The sequence below is a fragment of the Panthera tigris genome, chromosome D3 (genome assembly GCF_018350195.1).
Source record: "Panthera tigris isolate Pti1 chromosome D3, P.tigris_Pti1_mat1.1, whole genome shotgun sequence".
Classification (NCBI taxonomy): domain Eukaryota; kingdom Metazoa; phylum Chordata; class Mammalia; order Carnivora; family Felidae; genus Panthera; species Panthera tigris.
In genome coordinates this window covers 21,090,453-21,102,777 of record NC_056671.1, presented here as the reverse complement: position 1 = coordinate 21,102,777, position 12,325 = coordinate 21,090,453, and the positions used below count along the sequence as shown (strand labels likewise).

The following is a 12,325-nucleotide window of genomic DNA, read 5'->3' as shown; positions in this document are numbered from 1 at the left end:
CGCTTCTCTTGGATTTTGACGGTTCCCTGTCTCACACATGGGTCTTTCATCCATGTTGAGCTTATTTTTGTATATGGTGTACGAAAGTGGTGCAGGCGTTCTTCTGCACGTTGCTGTCCAGTTTACTCCACACCATTTGTTGAAGACACTGTCTTCTTCCCATTGGATGTTCTTTCCTGCTTTGTCCAGCATGAGCTAGTGTATAGTGTCCTGGACTTGACACTTTCCAGGTTCCTCTGTCTCCCCAGGAGTCATTGTCAACCTGTCCTCACCCAGCCTTCATCAGCGTCACAATCGAGGAAACAGAATCCCCATGAGCAGGAAACCCAGTGACAGCGAGTGTCACTGGAGTCCCATCAGCAGGGCAGGACTTGCTTTGAACACCTGCTCTCCTGGGATGAGGCTGATGCTCAGGGATCCGTGGGTGAGTCTCTGTCCCCATGGGCGGCTGAGCCCTCAACCATGTCTGGGCTCCAGGTAGCGCCTGAAGCTGATCAGCGCATTGATTCTGGGACAGCAGCCTCAGTGCTGCTCCCTTGGATCTCAAGGCCCACAGGGACCCGAGGCACACTCTGCATCCTCTCAGGGCTGGACTGTCACCCTCAGACACTCCAGTGACGCCTCCAGCCAGGATAGGCCTCTGCTGAAACGTCTGTCTCAAGTCAGGGCTACAGGGCCTGTGACCTCAGAGACACAGTGCCCCTTATCTCCACCTCAGCTGGCGTCAATATGGGATCTTTGAAAGAATTTTCTGGGTCAAATTGGCCTTAGCTAGTGGAATCATTCCTCTAATCAGCGGTGGCTGACTGAGCAATTTTTCTATCCTGAACACGGTGAACACAAGACACAATGACTATTGCTTTACCCACCCTGAGAGGAGTCTGACCCCTTATCGTTCCATGCAGCAAACTCTGTGTTTGTTCATTCCACCAGCGAGATCAGTGTGAAGTTCACTGGAACAGGCTCCTCCTGGTGTTTCCCAGGGCACCATGTTGGGCTTTCCTACTTTACCTGTTAGACCAGACCTAATATGCAGAATTATTATTAAAATAATAATAATAACAAAAATGAATCAAGTGATTTAAGCAAGGTATTGGCCCCTATTCAACCAAGAACTAAATGTCACGTATTTTCCATTATGTTTTCTTGCATTTGGCAACCACTATTTTAAATCATATTCTGTCTGCAATAAACATGGGTCCGGGGAAACACAGTGTTGGCAGTGTCTTCCACGGCAAACAAAGCCTTAAGGATATAATGCAAGAGGAACAGTCCTACGGATTACTCTAAATGAGGTTCTTGTGTGCAAATGAGAATATGCACCTAAATGTTTGTTGCTGTCTTGTTTATGATTGCCAAGACTCGAAAGTGATCAACGCACCCTTTAGAATGGGTAAACAATATCTGTATGTCCACACATGGAATAGGACGCAGGAGAAAGACATGAGTAATCAGGCCACAAAACACATGGGTGAAACTTCTATGCATATGTGTTAGTGTCAGAATCCACTGTGAAGAGTCTGCAGCAGTGAGTAGGGGGGATGAGGGGCAGGGACCCAGACCCCAGCTCCAGGCCCTGGGTCACTGTGCATCCCGTGTCCACCAGACGGCACTGGTGCTCCCCCAATCCCTCAGCTGGCAGGTTCCTTCTCCTTGTGTCTAGCAGGTGCTCTTGATGATTTGCACAGACAGGATTGCAAGTCTCCCAGAACACGGAGGTGAGGTCGCAAGATGGCCTTGCAGTGGTCCCTGATGGATGCCCAGCCCTGCTCTGTCCCCACACCTGTAGCACCCTCATCAGGGTTTGCTGTGTCTTGTCTCCCCTGCTCTGGAGGGACCCAGCATGCCCACATTACATGTCCTCCTGTGTGAGTGTGTGTCCCCTAGGTGAGCTCCTGTCCACATCCGGCACCCAGAGCCAGCATGCATCGTCTGAGCTGTACCATTGGGACAGATGGTTTCTATTCCCTCTTCCGTGTGTCTTGTCCTCAGCTCCATAGTGGTTCACAGGTTGTACTGAGTTAGGACTGCATGTGTCCCTCTCATCAGACCCCATCCATGGAAGATACCTGATGTACAGAAGGACCTTTCTCTTTCCCTGGAGGGTTACTCTCAGGTGGTGGAAACACAGGCACCAGGGAAGCCTGCACTGGGAAAGGAGAGGTTCACCCAGACAGCAGCAGGGGGCACGGTGACAAGGTCTGGGGCTTTCTACAGGATGGGGGCTCCCTGCTGAGTAGCCCTCCAGGACAGAAAGCCCCAGGACTGGACCCCTTGTTTCCAGTGGGGACAGGGCAGGTGTGTCTTCGCTGTTCCTGGAGGAGTCCCTGAACCTGGGCCTGTATGTGGTCCCAGCAGCTGCTTCTTCCAGGCCCACCCAGGGGGAAACTAGTGCATCACACAGTCTTCCTGTTAGCGGGCCGCAGGCCTCTAAGTGCACAGGAGCGAGCAGCAGGGGTGGGTCCCATTTGCATGAGCAGCCCCTCCTTTTGAGCTCTGTGGACTGGGGATAAGAGAGGCCCAGGGCAGCCCAGCCCTGGCTCTGTGGTCTAGGAAGAGCGTGTGTCACCATGGCCTGGATCCCCGTCCTCCTCGTGCTCCTCTGCCACTGCACAGGTAGGGATAGGACCCAGTGTCCCAGGGTGGGCCTGCAGCCAGAGTGAAACCCCTGTGGCTCAGCTCCCTAATCCCATGTGCGCTGTTCCTTCTCTTCCCTCTGCTGTGTCTGTGTTTGCAGGTTCCCTGTCCCAGCCTGTCGTGACTCAGCCAGCCTCCCTCTCTGCATCTCTGGGAACAACAGCCAGACTCACCTGCACCCTGAGCAGGAACATCAATGTTGGAAGCTATAGCATATACTGGTACCAACAGAATCCAGGGAGCCCTCCCCGGTATCTCCTATACTACTCAGACTCCAGTACACAGTAGGGACCTGGGGTCCCCAGCTGCTTCTCCGGGTCCAAAGATGCCTCGGCCAATGCAGGGCTTCTGCTCATCTCTGGGCTGCAGCCTGAGGACGAGGCTGACTATTACTGTGCAATCTGGCCCAGTAGTGCTAGTCACAGTGATACAGACACATGGGGAAGTGGGACAAATACCCAGTCTGCTTAGGCCACTGTAGTCTGAGTCTCTCAAGTCTAATGTAAATTGAATGCACAGTTACTATACTTGGGTGTAGCTACTGGATCTGACTGTCCTTCTTCCCAGTTTCCTATCAAACCTGTGTGAACTCTCTGGAAAATAGGAAAACAAAGAAAGACAAAGAATAACAATAATAAAGCAAACCAAAGACAACAAAAAAGTGATAATGATGCAGAAATTTCGCCTTGTGATTCACATGTAAAAATTAGAGCCTGTGGATTTCGCTTTTTTTTTCTTCACAAGGGTACATCAACTTGCCTTAGATTTCTGGTCAGAGTCTACAGACCATCCCCCAGGCAGACAGTCCTCCACTGCATGGCCTATGTTCCTCTAGGAGTCAGAGCAGAGGCCCTCCATTCCCTCCAGGCTCCTGTCCTCAGGCTGACTGAGTAGCTCTGTGTCCCAGCGTGGAGACACTATGGAATCACAGACTCAGAGCTGGCCTGGCCCACTGGCTGGGTACCTGCCCCTCATTTGTGATGTCAGGAGAGGGTGACTGCCCCTGGGAGAAACTGTGTGTGCAAGTCAGCAAATTTCTCTGTGGGGCTTGTGAGGGAAAGGGGGGAGTGCCACCATTGCAGCAAAATTCTCAGTCGGCTTGGGAGATTTCACAGTCGTGAGGTTCCTACAGCTGACACCATCAGGGCCCACGGGCAGCCTTGTGGCTGGTTTCTGGAGCCCAGAAGAACGGACTGTGTCCTCCTCTCCTCTCCTGCCGCATCGGGGTTGTCCGTGATCCATGCAGTAGAGGGGCTGCGGGGCACCATGTTGCATAAAGGAAGTCGACCCCCTGAGCCTTTCCAGGAGAAAGTCTTGTCATTTGTGACAACATGGATGAACCTGCGGGACATGACCCTGAGAGAAATAAGGCCTACACAGAAAGGCAAATGCTTTATCTCATTTACATGTGGAACCTACAGGAAAAAGATAATAAATTCACTGTCAATTTTTAGTGATGAGGATGAGTTAGAATAGGGTAACACATATAAAGATGGGAAAGAGATTGGTGTGAGTGCAACTTCTTAAACATAATTTGCGTTTTCAGCTAGTAATTTTTAATTATGAAAATACACACAACAGGAAATTTACTCTTTTCATCACTTTCTTGTGCAATTCAGAGATATGAAATATATTAGCCATGTTGGGTGACCATCACGACTCTCCATTTCTCAAAGCTTTTTATCATCCCAAACAGTAACTGTGCACCCAGGAAGGGAATGGGTCAGCTGGGTGTACAGAGAAGCCAGAGCCCCAGGAGCCCATGCCAATGCAGGAAGCAGCAGAGGGCACAGAGCAGCTCCCACGGGGCTCTTTGCCGATGTGGCCTGACCCAGGTGGGATCGTTCGTTAGGCTGTGCTTTTTACCCTGGAATGAACACGTGGGTGCACGCTGCAGCCCATGGCACGGGGATCCGTGTGCCCGCTGCAGGGGATCCAGAAACTCCAGCTTTCTTTCCTAAAATGTGTCAGGGAACATCCATGAGAACTGAGGTCCTCCTATGAGGCATCTGCTATATGATTCATGCTTATTCTTGTCTGAATTCCCTGCAAAATCCATGTGTGCTCTCCTCCACAGACTGAGGAAAGGCCTTATTTTCAGTCTACATTCTCTGTGCTTGTCAAGGGGAACTTGCACTTATTTCTGGTCTTTTTATTTATATTATTTGGGTACTTTCAGCTTTATTTATTTATTTTAAGAGAGAGAGAGGGAGGAAGGAGCAGAGAGAGAGGGAGAGAGAATCCCAAGCAGGCTCAGAACCCAGTTCAGAGCTCAATTATAGAAGTTGAGGTCATGACCTGAACTGAAATCAAGAGTCTGACACCCAACCGACTGAGCCACCCTATTTCTGGCCTTTTGAATCTGGAGCATTGATATATGTGTCTCTTTTGGGGCCGATACCATACCAATTATAGGTAATGTAGAAAATGCAAAGTTTGATAGATGATAGAGAGATAGAATATACTCACGTGATCTATAGCCATGCACCGTCATTGATCTACCTCATCGAGGTCAGTGCAGAGGGTAATGGGGACTGGCCCGCCAGAATGGGAAGTGAGATGAGAAGACTGGGCTGTCCCCTCAGGGCTCCCGAAAAAGGCTGTTGAGGGGCGTGCATGCTCTCCAATCTTGACTCACTGGGCGGAAACATCATCCCCCAGCGGTCGATGAGTCTTGGCCCCAACAACACAAGTCTCTAAGCAGTGGGAGGAGCCCAGGGTGATTCATGCTGAGGAGGCCCTGTGTCTGCAGCAAGGACTGAGGTGTGGTGGCACCTGAAGCACAGGAAGAAGCCCTGAGGGAGGAGAAGATCTGGCCCTGTGTGGGGGTGGACAGTACGCCAGGCAGACTGAAGTCCTTACTGCCCTGGTCACTCTCTCACAGCTCCAGGATGTCCCTTCCAGTCAGGGGTGCGGCTGGACACTGAGACAGCAGGGGGCGCTGTGGGCCTGTTCCTGAGGGGTGTGTGTGGGGGCAGGGGTCCGAGCTGAGCACCCAGGCTTGGAGCCCTGCCTTGTGCCCTCTACAAAATTGCGCCTAGAGGAGTTTCCTTAGGCCCACCCACCCCACACTCAGCTGTCACCACATTCAGTCCCAGGGGAGGGAGAGATTTGCATGAAAGATTCCTCTCTCTCTTCCAGGAAGGGAGAGGATAAGAGAGGCTTTGTGCAGGTCTCTCCCTTGAGGGCTCAGGACCACAGCCTGGGGTATCTCCACCCTGGCCTGGACCCCTCCCCTCCTCACCTTCCTTGCTCTCTGCTCAGGTTACTGGCTGTGGAAAGCGGAAGAATTGCTTTCGGGGGACCCCTAAGTTGCTTGTTTCCCCCATTTTGAGAACACACTGTGAGTAATAACCTGACACTGACCTGTGTCTCCACTGCTGTGTTGCTGGGTCCTGGGCACTGTCTGTGTTGACACAGGAAGCCTCTTCATCAGGGTCTGTGGGCTAGAAGGTCACCCTCACCTGCACTGGAATCAGCAACAATGTTGGGTCGTATTATGTGGGCTGGTACCCACAGATTCCCCACCGTGTCCCCAAAACTCAGATGCTCAGAAGTACCGGGCCCTCCGGGATCCCAGCTGGGTTCTCGAGAATAGGGCCTCTCTGATCATCTCGGGCCTGCGGCCTGAGGACGAGGCTGGTCATTACTGACACAGTGCTCTAAGCCCGTGGGCAAATGATACAGCAACGTGCCCCAGTTTCCCATGGTCACTGCCAGTGACAAATAAACAGGGAGACCGAGGACACCCCGGAGGGTCTGAGGGTCTGACTCTCTGAGCACAGAACAACTATGAAGAGTCAGTGACAGTAGCTTCGTCTCATGTTGTTTTCTTCTAAAAATAAGACAAATCTCTCAAGATAATTTACAGGCATAAAGTGCAGTCATTTAAATGGTACGATTCAGTGGTCTGTAGTATGTTTCCTGAGTTTGGCAAACATCATCAGGATCAACTTGACAACATTTCCATCGCCTGCAGAAAAACCCCTGACCCCCGAGCAGTGAGTCCATGGCCCCCTGCATCAGCCCTTTGGAGCCAAAAATTCCTTTCTGTCTGCAGTGATTTTCCTGTTGTGCACATTTCACAGGTGCCGAATCACAGACCACGTGCCCCCGGAAGCGCACCTTTCAGTGGCATCAGCGTGTGCATTGTCCTAGGAACATCACAGGCACCATATTTAAATACAGGGAACGTTTCATCGTTTCCTCTAGAGACGGGTTCATCTTGTGCAGGGGACACGCGGATCTATCTAGATGGCTGCAATTTTAATAGAGACTGTCGAAATAACATAATTATTTTCCATGATGGTGTGTAATGACAGATTCTTTTTTAAAAGTTTATTTTCCGATGAATATTGTCCCCCATTGTCATTTTTTATTTTGTAGATTTCTGCATGCTGAAATTTTGTTCAATAATTTAGCTGGTGTTGTTTATTATTATGAAAAATAGTATTACGTGTTACGGTCCATATTTCAAGTTTTTGTCTCATACATTTTTCCTTTCCTTTTGGTGGGGAGGTGGGCTCTGTGGCCTTTCTCTTTTTCCCATTCCCTCATGCTTGGCAGACTCTACATGTCTACTCCCCCTCTTTTTCCTTAGTGAGATGTTTCCAGAGCGTCCCTCCTGACTTGGCTTTCTCCCCCATCTGCCCACAGCACTGCATCTGAGACCTCCCGTTTCACTATTGCTCACCCTGGATGCCCGTCCTGGGGTCAGGGCTTGGGTCTCTCCACTTGCTGTCCTGTGTCTTCACTCTCAGGGGCTTTTTCGAGTGATGGTGGTTCAGACCCACGGCTAGCTTTCCCCTTCTGTCACCCCAGCCTTTTCGGGAACTGACTTCTCTTTCCACTGACACTCATGATTTGTGGTGTGAGCCCGGGCGCGAGGCCACCAGGGATTCTTAACAACTGATACCTTTAAAATTATTTCATTTTTTTCTATCTTACTTTGATATAAAGGGTGAAAATGAGCAGACAAAGATAATTTTAAGAAAACTGTTACTTAATATTTCTCTGAAATTTCTTATTAATAGACTTAAATGTCACTAAAACCACAGGTAGAGAGTAGAGAGAAGAAGGCAGGTTTCCAAGTTAAGGGATGAAATATATTACTTAGAAGTGTTGGAGCTACTTTGAGTTCACTCCTTGGTGAGGTACAGGCAGAGGCTTCAGCAGATGCTGTCACCCAAAGGAAACTTTATTTGCCACAGATAAGGGGATCAGGGACAAGAATTATCAAAGCTGTGACTCCCTGAGTGGAGGCGAGTGGGTTCCTTTCGTTCGGGGTTAAGATGGATACCCAGAAAAGGGAGTTTTGTCATCTTATGCAAGAGTGGGCCTGAGGTTGTGCAGGAATATGGAGAATAGGAGCTGTGTCCCCATCATGTGGTAGGTCAATGAAGCTTGTCCTCTTCCTAGGGCAGAGACTTAACGTTATAAAGAGGCAGAGGTCTCTGGAGGACACTCCCTGGTCCATCTGCACTCATGGAGCTGTTGCAGGAGATAAAACTGGTCTAGGCTCCCAGGCTCTTTCTGCTGTTTGCCTCTGAAATACGGGAATATTCCTGTGAAAAAGAAGGGTTGTCAGCGGGGGTCCCGCTGGTGACTGTTTTAACCTCATTAACCTGTGGGGCAAGTTTTCAATCCTGCAAAAACAACTCAAGCATGTGCTTTAGGTCAAAGTTTACTTTTGTTCCTGCACTGGGACTTTTCCTCTGGTCATTGTCTCTGAAGCACTCAGGCTATTTCCTGGCCTGGTGGAGACTGGTAGGTTGGCATCCCCTTTGGTCCCCTCAAACCCTGAACTCCTGACCTTGTTGCATTTCTTTTTTCTTTTCCTCCCAGGAAAGTGCTCAGTATGGGTGCTGGGCAAGTAGAACCTGCAGGGCACAGACCACAGAAAATAGCTGGGGGCCTCAAATGAGTGCTCTTGGGGCAGGAAAGCTGTCTCCTCTTTGTATACAGAGATTTTTTTCCCACCTGGGGACCCCTTCAGTTCTGCTTTCAGATGGCTCAGGGTATTTAGTTTAAAAACATTGTGCTAACAGGCGGCCCTGGGCGGCTTAGTCAGTTAAATGTCTGACCTCAGCTCAAGTCATGATCTCCTGGTTTGTGATTTCAATTCCCAAGTTCGCCTGTCTGCTGTCAGCAAGGAGCCAGCCTAGGGGCTAAGGCAGACAGGGGGAACAACCTCAGCGTTAACAAGGCACGTTTTCTTTTGTTAACCATCTTTGCTCTGGGCTTCTTTGCCTGCAGTGTAGAGGTCTGTAACTCAATTTACCTCTTTACCTAACTTGGTCCTTTCCTCCAGTGAAAGCAGCTTTTCTGCTATAGTACTAAGTTGGAGAGTGCTTCTGCCCTGAACGCCTAATCTTGCTTACCTCATATACCTTTGTATGGGGAGCCTTTGTGCCTGATCTTATTTTAGGCCTTTTCCCCTTCCTCTCTACTGTGGGGGTTCTGCACCCCTTTCTATTCTGGGGTGCCTTTACATCCCCCTAGTCTTGGGGTGCCAATCTGGTTTGCCCAAATTCAGTTGTGAGCATCCTGTGGCTTTGTGTTTCTTTATGTCGTATGAACCCGTTGGTGTAAGCCCAGGGGACTCCTAAGCTCATCCCCCACAGTGAATATCATCTTTTGTCGTCGATAAGAAAACAAAACATGAGCCTGTTAACAATTAGTGGGTGATGCCATGAAACTTATCTTCTAGCTTCTACTTTCCAGTGTGGATTCTGGATGGAAGATATTTTCTCACTTCAAGGAGACTGAGGAAGTCTGACTGTGCACTGTAGATACGGACAGCCCTAACAATGGATGACAGACAGGAATGTGAGAAATGAAGGATCACAGGGTGTCTGACTTGGGATGCCCCAAAGAGCAGCAGGGTCAGTCTTGGGTTCTGTCTTTCTCTCTCTCAAATATATATAAACTTTTAAAATATTAAAAAAGAAAGACAGATGAAAGCATCTCCCTCACTCTCTCAGGTAGGTTTAATTCTCTTCCACTTCCTGCACAGCTTAAAACCTATTTGTGTTCATGGAAAAGAAAGAATGAATATATGAATGAGAGTGATAAAAGTTTTCAGAGAACCAACTATAAAAGAGTACATCTTCAGTTTGGTAAAGAGAACTATAAAACACTTTCCCTTCATTGAACACACACAGAGGTGAAGCACTGAAAGCTTTCCCACCTCAGGTAGGGAGCAAGGCCACCATGTCCTATGTCAACACTGCTGTTCCATAGGATTGGATGTGCCCGTCAGAACCATAATGCAAGGCAAACAATGAGAGGCATACAGATGAAGAAGAGCAAGAGACAGTTGCCCCAATTCCAGGTGAGAGAATGATCTCCATGAAAACTACAAAGGAAGCTACAATTAATTATGCAAATATATAAACTCAAAGAGTAATAAATAATTTTGGAAACATTTTAGAATGAAGATCAACATAGAAATATCATATAGATGTGTATATACTAGCAATAAACTGGTGAAAATAATTTTTAAAAAACCCTTAAAACCACTCGATGAAGTGTTTAGGGGCATGTTTATTAACACAGGTATAGGCCACAGGTGCTAAAATCTGGACAATGCTGGTAAATGTAATCAAAGTGGACCTAAAACAATGGAAAGATATGTTCTGTTCATGGATTAGAAGACTCATTATCGTAAATATGCCAGTTCTTCCCAAATTGTATAAAAGTGTAATTCAGTTCCTGTCCTAGAAGTCAGAGTGGTATGGATAGAGGATAGACACATTGGCCAAGATAACAGAACATAAAACCCAGAAACGGACCCACAGAAATAAGGAAAAACAATTTTTTTTTTACAAAGTGAAGAAGCCTTTCCGAGGAGAAAGGATGGACTTTGGGACAAATGGTCACAGAACAATTGGATATCCTGAGAGATAAATGAATCATACTTAAAACTCATTTTATAGGGGCGCCTGGGTGGCTCGTCAGTTGAGCGTCCGACTTCGGCTCAGGTCATGATCTCACAGTCTGTGGGTTCGAGCCCCGCATCAGGCTCTGTGCTGTCAGCTCAGAGACTGGAGCCTGCTTCCGATTCTTGTCTCCCTCTCCCTCTGGCCCTCCCCTGCTCATGTTCTGTCTCTCTCTGTCACAAAAATAAATAAAAACATTAAAAAAACCCTCATTTTATATATATTAAAAAATCACTAAAAGGATTATAGAAATAACTGTAAACATAAAGCTGTAAACACAAAAAGGAGAAAATATTCAGGATCTAAGGTTTCTATAAAAAAGTGTAGACAAGACACTGTCAGGATAACCCATGAAGAAATGAAAAAAGAAAAACAAAAAATGACACTTGTTAAATACGACTTCATCAAATATAAATTCATTGTATTGCCTTTTCTTCTTAAGGTAGTAAGCCAAGGAAATTACCTAAAAATATAGAAGATTAACATAATACTCAATTTAATGGACAGTAGCTGGAATCCATTGGTTTAACGCATAGGAGTTTTCAAACATTCAGAGATAGACATATTCTCAATTGTAGGCCAGAGGAGGGACATGAGGTCTGGAGCATCTTCTGCAAAGAACTGGCAATTTACCATTTAATTGACGTAAATGCCTCCAAATCCTATGGACTAGGGCTTGTTTGGAGACTGAAAAATGCTACATTGATCAAGGGCAACACTAGAGGATCATTATCCAAGATTCAGCTCAATGATGTGTGAATAAACAGAAGTGAGGAAACCTGCTGGGCTCTCAGGGTTGTGGGACACAGTGGGGTGTGTGCCCTTCAGCGCGGAGGGGGCGCTGTGGGACTGCCCTGTCGTCCCTACACAGGGCCTCAGTGGGGACCATTCACTAAAAGGAACCTGGGACTGGGGACTGGGCCCTGTACTTCCTGAGGGAGACTGAGCAGCTGTGTCCCTTCTGGTGTGGCAGAGTCCCCACTTGAGCAAGGACATGTGTGTTGTCTCAACAGGTGCTTCCTTGCAGGGGTCTCCCCAGGGGTGAAGCCAACCTCCATCATCCCCAGTATGTGATGTGAGTTGGCAAGAGTGACAGCTGACAAAGATTTTCAGTGTGGAACCCTGTAGGAATGCACACGACGAATGTGGGCTTCTACCCACAACCTGGAGAAAAGGTGTTCCTGCGTCCTCAGTGCTGAGGGAGCTTCTGGGAAAGGAAAACTCTCAGACCAGAGAGGAAGCAGGGAAGGGGGAAGAAATCGGCCTCCTGCACAGAACTGGCCATGTGTCAATGTGGACCCATTGGTGCTGTGGCCCTGATCCTCATCTGTGTGGTTGTACAAGAGTCACCACGTCAGTCCTGCCCCGTCAATAATAGCCAAGGAAGCTGTGGACAGACTCACTATGCGGAGCCAGAGTAGAGCACAGTGTGTCCTCAGGGGATGGGAGGCCACACAGAGGACACCTGGCCTGTCCCGAAGGAAGGGGATGGTGGACAGAGCAGTGGGAAGGCAGGAACTCTGATGAGATCTGCTCATCATGTTACATATGCTGTGTCTGGGCCTGGACACCAGGGGGTGGTCGTCACCTGCTTCTGAGGGTTGGCCATGATTAGAGCTGGGACCTGCACCTGGACAATGCCTGTGCCCTCTGCTCAGGACTCCAAACTGTGACCTCCCCTCTCCTGGCATGGCCCCAGAGACCACCTCCCCGTCCAACCCACCTGACATCCTCAGGCAGAGGGACTT

General features: G+C 48.5%; 1 pseudogene; it reads left to right on the top strand.

Annotated features, from left to right (window-relative positions):
- The first annotated feature begins 2,523 nt into the window (after positions 1 to 2,523).
- LOC122232809 lies at positions 2,524 to 3,286 on the top strand (annotated as a pseudogene).
- Positions 3,287 to 12,325: the final 9,039 nt, after the last annotated feature.